We start from the raw sequence: 9,469 nt of genomic DNA, 5'->3' as shown, positions 1-9,469 counted from the left end.
CTTCTAGCTGAAGAGAGCCGAACCTCTTGGAAACGTCCCCCTAGGCAAAACTATGCAAACTAAGCAAGACAATTGTCTGTTCAAGAAAAATAGGAAGGCACTTCTTTAACACCCATAAATTCAGAGCTCCTGGTGCGGAGGCAGGTTCTGGCGTAATCGAACTGACTTTCTCACACCTTCCTTCCGCTTCTGGCAGACCCTAGCATCAGCTACCTTGCCAGGGCGCTCTCCTCTTGAAGAAAGCTCACTTCCCACTGAGTGTGTAGGATTTGGCCTTGAGGAGATAAGCTCTGGAGAGTGCTGACTTCCAGCTGGGGGAATCACCTGTGAAAGTTTCCTCCCCCATTGGTACAGGCTGGCTGGTGTCTGGTGCTGCATCTTCTAGTTCTGAATCTGATTCTGATTGATCACCTGAAACACCTTCTCCCAAGACAGGGGCAGTAGGGTTAGACACGGCACTTCCGTAGACTAAGGCTGATTCAATCTACAGGGGATTTTACAGTTTAGGAAATTTGCACAAAATCAAACTGGGAAAGTAGCGCAAATCTAGCACGGGCCTGTGCTTGCAATCGCGACCGGTGCCTTGAAGTCGAAGGCCTCTTCACCTGCTTGATGAGCAAAAGCAAAATTCTCTTAGATACCTGAACACAACATTGGCTCTCAAACTCACCCAACAGGGCCTCAGTGGGTCAAGCTGGATTAGGTAACATCAAGGGTGACAGGATTTCAGAGGGAGGGATCAGCAGTCTCTGGGGAACTCAAATATATCTATATGACTCATACACACAGAGACAAAACCCCAACCTAATGAAGACTGAGGATGCTCAGTGAACATAAGACGTTGACTGGTTGTTAGGACTCAAGCAACAACAAGAAACCAGGTAGTCAGGCCGGAATAGAAATCACGTCCCACTTGTTCCCCTCCAATCCCAGAAGGTCCATTTTTGAAAATAATGCAGGAATGAGAGCATCTGAGTTGTTTTGAGGTCCTTCAGTTCATTTGCAGCAACTCTTCCCTCCTGCCGCCATGTGGCCAATGGGATGCGTGCATGGCTCCTTGTGCTTTTAATTTCCCACTCGGGGACATGGCAGGACGTGAAAAGGATGCTTTAAAAGCTAGGCACAGCTATCTAGCGCCACTGGCGCCATGTTGGAGAAGTGGGCCACGCTAGAAGACACTTCGCCCGGGGCATAGTTGAAGCTAGCATGGATACCAAGCAACGTGGAACATCAGAACATCAGAAGAGCCCTGCTGGATCAGACCGAGGGTCCATCTAGTCCAGCAATCTATTCACACGGTGGCCAACCAGCCATCGACCAGGGATGAACAAGCAGGACATGGTGCAACAGCACCCTCCCGCCCATGTTCCCCAGCAACTGGTGCACACTGGCTTACTGCCTTGAATACTGGAGATAGCACACAACCATCAGGGCTAGTAGCCCTTGATAGCCTTCTCCTCCAGGAATTCATCCAACCCACCCACCCCTTTAAAGCCATCCAAATTGGGATTGAGAGGGAAGAAGGAAGGAAGAAAAAAACAAGTTCAGACACAAGTTCAAGTTCTTTATCCTTTCTGGCAGAGAAGAAGGGGGCAAGCTCCCTGCAGCTCCTTCACCTCTGGCCAATAGATGAAACAAGGCTGGTCTCCCACTTGCCATGATGTTCTTCCTGAGAGGTCCCATGGCGGATGGCAGAGCCTGGAATGCAGTCCCAGGGCAACAGCTATTAAGAACATTAGAAGAGCCCTGCTGGATCAGACCAAGGGTCCATCTAGTCCAGCACTCTGTTCACACAGTGGTCAAACAGCTGCCAACCAGAGACCAACAAAGCCGGACATGGTGCTACAGCACCCTCCCACCCATGTTCCTCAGCCACTGGTGTACACAGGCTTACTGCCCCGAATACTGGAGGTAGCACACAACCATCAGGGCTAGTAGCCATGGATAGCCTTTTCCTCCAGGAAGGATGGTGGACTTCCAATACATGCAAAGACACATCTACAACCAGGCGTGTACAGATACATGCACACTCTCCTCCCACCCAAAACCCGGTAAATCATAAAGAATATAAATCACACTCCTTCTACCCTGTGTGGGGTTAGAATAGGAAAAAAACAAGAACCCTCTCTCCTAATAAAACTCCTAGGGTTTTTGCCATGGGAACCAGGACCCATACAGGCATACCTGCACATCACTTGTTGTCTCATTACTCAATCTGACCCACAGTGAGTCTTCCCTGTGTAAAGGACTGTGTTTGGAGGCAACCCAAAATCTCTCTCGGTGGCCACTTATCAGGGAAGGAGTTTCCCATACGCTTTCACATCGTCAACCAATGATGAGCACGAACAAGGCGGCAAGTCTTCAATGCTGTGGGAGGTGATGGGGCTTATCCTGATGAGAAGGTCTGCTTCCATCAAGGCTACAAGAGAAGCCCCTCTGGGTCACATCACAGCTTCAACTAGACCAGCATCCTGTTTCCCGTGGCGGCTGGACAGATGCTTCCAGGTGGGTGAGACCAGAGCCAAAAACGGGTGGACCACCTCCTTCCTCTTTTTCTGCCAGCTGTCCTGTGTATGTCTACACACGCACACAAACATAAGAGCATAAGAGCCCTGCTGGATCAGGTCAAGGCCCTTTCTATACCTAAGGGTTATCCCAGGAAAACGGAGGAACATAAACGTGGAACATAAGAACATCAGAAGTGCCCTGCTGGATCAGACCAGTGGTCCATCACACAGTGGCCAACCAGCCATCGGCCAGGGATGAACAAGCAGGACATGGAGCAACTGCACCCTCCCACCCATGTTCCCCAGCCACTGGTGCACACAGGCTTACTGCCTCGAATACTGGAGGTAGCACACAACCATCAGGGCTAGTAGCCATGGATAGCCTTTGCCTCCAGGAATTTATCCAATCCCCTTTTAAAGCCATCCACATGGGTGGCCATCGCGCCATCTTGTGGTAGTGCACTTATTTAAGCCATGAACCAAGTCTGAGTCGTCGTTCCTCGCACCCCAGTAAAAAAAAAAAGAAGCTATGTAATCATCATGTTCGCAAATATCATGACAATTTGGTTTTCATGCATTCAATTACAAGCAAAAGCGTTCGAGCGACTCAAAATTAATGGCAAAATCCCCCTGAATCTTAGTGGATTACTGTTGCCTGCTAAAACAGCCATCCTGACTTCTAGATCAGACTGCGGGAAAGCCTCAGTGAAGTTCTTCCTGCCACCAGGGTGGGCTTTACTGCACTGGGAGCATGGCTTACATCCCCAGGGTCTCCTCAAAGCGGCAGGGTTTTTACCTCAAATACTGCGCCACATTGAATTCTGCAAATTCCAACTGCTTTTTCCATCACACGTTATTGCTCCGGTTCATGGAGGCTGCTCTAAATGAGCTTTGCAGCCACAGACAGCGCAGAGAGAAATGTCTGGAGAGGAAAAGGGAATCCCTTTTATTCATCCCCACCTCCAGAATTCCAAAAGTCAACATTTCCATCCAGCTACACACAAACCTCAGCGTCTGACTTTTGCAGCTTCTATAGCGTTAAGGAACTCTAAAGTATCAGGAAAAATGTGCTAGATTTCAAGGACGGACCCCTTTCCCTCCACCCCCCGAAGATTGCTTTTGAAACAGGATGTCTGGAAGGTACACACTGCATGCTCAGTAGCCAGAGGCGAAAGGGAGAATTAAACCGTAAGAACATCAGAAGAGCCTTGCTGGATCAGACCAAGGGTCCATCTAGCCCAGCACTCTGTTCACACAGTGGACAACCAGCTGTCGACCAGGGACCAACGAAGCAGGACGTGATGCAACTGCACCCTCCCGCCCATGTTCCCCAGCAACTGGTGCAAACAGGCTTAATGCCTTGGATACTGGAGGCAGCACACAACCATCAGGGCTAGTAGCCCTTGATAGCCTTTGCCTCCAGGAATTTATCCAAACCCCTTTTAAAGCCATCCAAATTGGTGGCCATCACTACATCTTGTGGTAGTGAGTTCCATAATTTAACTATGCTCCTCTGCCCACCTTTCTCTTCCTGGTTCTCTTTTCTCCTCTGCCCACCTTTCGCTTTCTGGTTCTTTTTTCTCCTCTGCCCACCTTTCTCTTCCTGGTTCTCTTTTCTCCTCTGCCCACCTTTCTCTTCCTGGTTCTCTTTTCTCCTCTGCCCACCTTTCTCTTCCTGGTTCTTTTTTCTCCTCTGCCCACCTTTCTCTTCCTGGTTCTCTTTTCTCCTCTGCCCACCTTTCTCTTTCTGGTTCTTTTTTCTCCTCTGCCCACCTTTCTCTTTCTGGTTCTTTTTTCTCCTCTGCCCACCTTTCTCTTTCTGGTTCTCTTTTCTCCTCTGCCCATCTTTCTCTTCCTGGTTCTTTTTTCTCCTCTGTCCACCTTTCTCTTTCTGGTTCTTTTTTCTCCTCTGCCCACCTTTCTCTTCCTGGTTCTCTTTTCTCCTCTGCCCATCTTTCCCTTTCTTTCCTGTCCATTCAATTTGTGTCCAGGTAAGCACAGAGATCACCACAAACTCCCCCTGCTAGTCTTTAAGGTACTGCAAGACTCCCTTGTCAATTTCACCACGGACTGAGTTCAGGTGCCCCCTTGGTCCCTGGGGAGAAAAACCTCTCTTTATTGCCCGTGATTCTCTTTACGGTTCTCCGTCAATCCCCTGTAAGCTACAGAGCTTTGTAACTGGGTGTTGATATTACAGTACGAAAACTAGAAGGCGCATGATTTATTAAATGTTTAATTGCCCAATTTGTCCTTCATTGCCCAGTTCGCACCCCCTGGGAGATTGAAATGTGGGTTTAAAATTCTCTTGTGATGATGCCCCCAAGACTGAATCCGTTCAGAGGAGAATCGCACAGACGCCCCGTCAGAAAACCTCCATGACCTTTGCCCCCTGTGACGGCCTGCTTCCTTTCCTTGCTCGGCCTCTGTGTGGACAATGTGTTTAAAGCTTCCATTCTCTTCAAAGGGAATCCAGAGGACATAAAAAAGAATTCAGAAAATGGGCAGCTAGGCTGTGTGTATGTGTGTGAGAGAGAGTGTGATGTGAAACCAAACGGAGGAACTTGAGCCTTCATTTGAAATCTGGTGGCTTAACACCAACTCCCTAGCTGCTCCGGTCTCAACTCCCACCCTTTCATACCAAAGGAGCCTTTCCCCATTTACCGAGGGCTAACAATGGTCCCCCTCTGACCCACCCGTGACCCTATTCTTGCAACCTTTCAACCTGGGAGGGACCGTTCCCATTGGAAGGAGACAAAAGGCCAGGGAGCTCTGAGGGGAGAAAGAATGGACGAGGCACAATGACCCCATTGCCAGGGTTCCTTTTGCAAGCCAAGGTCTCGCCTTTGAAGAACACCCAGGAGGAGTCATAAAACGGAGGCCCTCCCTTGAGACGGCCGGCCCGGAGTTTTTCTTCCCAACCGAATAACCCGCAGACAGACCTATTTCATGGGGGGGCCCACACGCGCTTTTCGACCCTTGGTAACTTCTCAGAACTCGTTTACATACGAAAGGCTGCATAGATTTCTCACAGGGCCAGCAAACAAGAGATTTCAGTCCCTGAAACGGAAAATCGAAACGGCAACATACCCACCCACCCAATCTGTTAATTAAGGGGTGGCAAGGTACACAGGGAGGTCCTGCTGCACATGGGAAGGAACAGGAGCTCTGCAACTGCAACCCCAAACCCACAGGTAGGTGGTACCTTTATCAGGGCCAAACATAATACAACAAAGGACTGCAAGCTTTTGGAGGCCTTCAGAACTCTTCATCAGCCCAGGTGGCTTCCAAAATTCCCCTTTCCTATGCAACTGTTAAAAGATACAGTCATATGGCCATATGGCCACCCTACTTAAAAGTAGGGCTGTGCACGGACCCCCCGATCCGCTGTGCACCTGAACTGCAAATTCCGGATTGGGCCTGCTCCAACTCACGTCGATCCGCCTATGGTCTGCTCTGCTCTGCTGCGGACCTCCTGATCTGAATCAGAGCTCTGCAGCGCCGGTGCCAGGTAAGGCTCCCTCCCTCCTCCCCCCTTACGTGCGTCTGTCACAGTCCGGGGGCTGCTTCAACTGAGCCCGAGGACTCAAACCAGAAGACCAGGCCGCAGCGGCCTGGTCTTCCGGTTTGAGTTCTCAGGCTCAGTTGAAGCTGCTGCCAGAATGCGACGGACTCAGGTAAGACCCTTCCCCCCTGCCCCCTTACCTGCGTCCATCGCATTCCAGCAGCGGCTTCACCTGAGGCCGAGGCTCAAAGCGGAAGGGCAGGCTGCGGTTGCAGCCTGGTGTTCCAATTTGAGCCTCAGCCTCGGAAGAAGCCGCCGCTGGACCACGACAGAGGCAGGTAGGCCCCCCTCCCCTCTTCCCCCTTACCTGGCTCTGCCGCCGTCGCCACACAGACTGCGGCAGTGCCAGGTAAGCCCTCACTTACCTTTTTTTGGAGCTCTGGATCAAGGCGAAGGATCCGCTTGGTCTCGATCCTCTTCGCCTCGATCTGCAGCCCTCCCAACCCGCTTCGTCTCTGCCTTTGTCGGAGGCGAATCAGGCCGCCTCACTATTGCTTCTACGCTCCGAAGTGAAGCAGAGCCCTACTTAAAAGGCTTCACTAGGCACAAAACACAAGGTGCTGACCTTAACCAAACACGAACAATGAAAGACAAAGAAGTTAAGGATATGTTTAAAATTTAATACAAATAAGATTCACTTCATAATACTTCCAAGGAGCATACCTATACAATCACAGATAAAATAATAAACTTAAAACAATGCTCACTGGACCGTGGCCAAACCTATTTCGACTATTATCTTCTTCAGTGGCCCAAACACAAATTTGTAAAGTGCTCAGAACTGTTTTTCCCAAAAGGGGCTGACATAGGAATTCCCAGAAAAATTAGGGATTTCTGTATGACACTCCCCAAGGCAAAGTGCAACAATAATGCTAGGGAATGGAAAGAAGGACTGGGCTCCTGTATCTTTAACAGTTGTGACAAAGAGGGAATTCCACTAGATGTCATTCGTTTGCATGCAGCACCTGGTGAAATTCCCTCTTCATCACAACAGTTCAAGCTGCAGGAGGCCTGCCCTCTTTTGTATCTGATCACTCCAGTATAGCTCCTGCAGCTTTAACAGTTGTGATTAAGAGGAAATGTCAATAGGTTCTGCAGGCATACAAATGACACCTGCTGAAATCCCTTCCGCCACAACTGTTTGTTTATTTATTTATTTATTTATTTATTTATTTATTTATTTAGAATATTTATATACCGCTCCCCATTGAAAAATTTCGGAGCGGTGTACAAGATAAAATGAAAATAAAAACGGGATAAAAACAGTTAAAACAACATTTAAAAGAAGCAAAAACAGAGATTCAAGGCTGCATATTAAGGAAAGGCTTCTTGGAATAAAGATGTTTTTAGGAGGCGCCGAAAGGAGTACAAGGTTGGCGCCTGCCTGACCTCCAGAGGCAGGGAGTTCCACAGGAGGGGGGCCACCACGCTGAAGGCTCTGCCCCTGGTGGATTCCAATCGGAGGATGGATCTAGGTGGAACCACCAGGAGCAGGCCCTCGGATGACCTCAGTGACCGGGCAGGTGGGTAAGGGAGAAGGCGCTCTCTCTCTCGGGTATCCTGGTCCCAAGTTGTTTAGGGCTTTGTACCCAAGTACAAGAACCTTCAACCTGGCCCAGTAGCGAATAGGCAGCCAGTGCAGTTCCCTCAGCAGAGGAGTTTCATCATCATCATCATCATCATCATCATCATCATCATCATCGCTCCGGATAACAGCCGAGCTGCAGCATTCTGCACTAGCTCCAGCTTCCGGAGCAGCTTCAAGGGCAGCCCCACATAGAGCGCGTTGCAGTAATCCAACCTTGAGGTTACCAATGCCTGTACCACCGTGGTCAAGCTATCCCTGTCCAGGAGAGGCCATAGTTGGTGAACCAACCGAAGCTGGTAAAAGGCACTCCGAGCCGTGGCGGCTACTTGAGCCTCCAACGACAGAAATGGGTCTAAGAGTACCCCCAAACTACGAACCTGTTCTTTCAGAGGCAGAGCAACCCCATCCAGAACAGGCAATGAGCCTGTCTCAACAACTCGGGAACCACTCACCCACAGGGCTTCCGTCTTGCCAGGATTCAGTCTCAGTTTATTGGCCCTCATCCAGCCCATTACTGAGTCTAGGCACTGGTCCAGGACCTGCACAGCCTCACCTGATTCAGTTGTCACATGGAGATAGAGCTGCGTGTCAAACTGTTAAAGATACAGGAGCCCTGTCCTCCTTTTCATATGGTCACCCTAAGTAATGCTTGTTTTGCCTCAGCTCACAAGCACAGCGAATTACTTCTGCCTTATCTGTTCTTCCTTCTTCGCGTTCTTTACCTTTAATCTTGACTGGAAATGGACAGCCGTTCAAAGAGAGGACTCTGACAGCTGTTCAAATAGAGGAGTGTTGTCTGTAAAATAGGAAGCGTTGGCAGGTATTTGGCTCCCTACAACTCATCTTCCAGACAGTGGAGCAATAATCTTTACAACACTCTCTCCTTGGCTATCTTAAGCTTACACACCAGCAGGCAAATCTATTGAACTCACTGGGGCTTAGAAGGAAAGGAACCTCTCGTGCAAGCACTGAGTCATTACTGACTCTTGGAGGGACGCCAGCTTTCACTGACGTTTTCTTGGCAGGCCTCATAGCGGGGTGGTTTGCCGTGGCCTTCCCCGGCCATTATTCCCTTTCCCCCAGCTAACTGGGCACTCATTTTACCAACCTCGGAAGGATGGAAGGCTGAGTCGACCCGAGCCGGCTGCCTGAGAACCAGCTGCATTTGCAGCAAGGGTCTTGTGCACAGGCTGTTGTTTTTGTACTCTAGAGGTCAAGTAATCTATGAACAGTGAAAGCTGCAGGAGGTATACTAGAGTGACCAGATACAAAAGAGGGCAGGGCTCCTGCAGCTTTAACTGTTGTGATGATGAGGGAATCTCACCAGGTGCTGCATGCATACAAATGACACCTGCTTAAATTCCCCTTTCAATGCACTGTTAAAGATACAGGAGCCCTGTCCTCCTTTCCATATGGTCACCCTTACTATGGGTGCATACAGGCTTCAGCTCTGAAGATGGTCACTGTTTGTTCTAGGAACACAGTGTTTCTATTTCCCATGTTTGAAAACTCCTTCATACAAAAAGGTCCCCCAACATACAGAAAAATCTACCATGTCAGGGAAAAGTCTTGACCTGGCGCTGAAAAGATAACAACGTTGGCTCCAGGCGGGCCTTTTCCGGGAGATTGTTCCATAATTGGGGGGCCACCACTGAAAAGGCCCTCTCTTTTGCTGCCGTCCTCCGAGCTTCCCTTGAAGTAGGCACCCGGAGGAGGGCCTTAAATGTTCAGCATAGTGTACGGGTAGGTTCATGTCAAGGGAAGCGTTCCATCAGGTATTGAGAGGACGCCTTGTTGGCCATGCCACGACCA

Source organism: Elgaria multicarinata, chromosome 19, assembly GCF_023053635.1.
Source record: "Elgaria multicarinata webbii isolate HBS135686 ecotype San Diego chromosome 19, rElgMul1.1.pri, whole genome shotgun sequence".
NCBI classification, from domain to species: domain Eukaryota; kingdom Metazoa; phylum Chordata; class Lepidosauria; order Squamata; family Anguidae; genus Elgaria; species Elgaria multicarinata.
The sequence above is the reverse complement of the archived record's forward strand: the minus strand, read 5'-3'. Positions refer to the sequence as shown.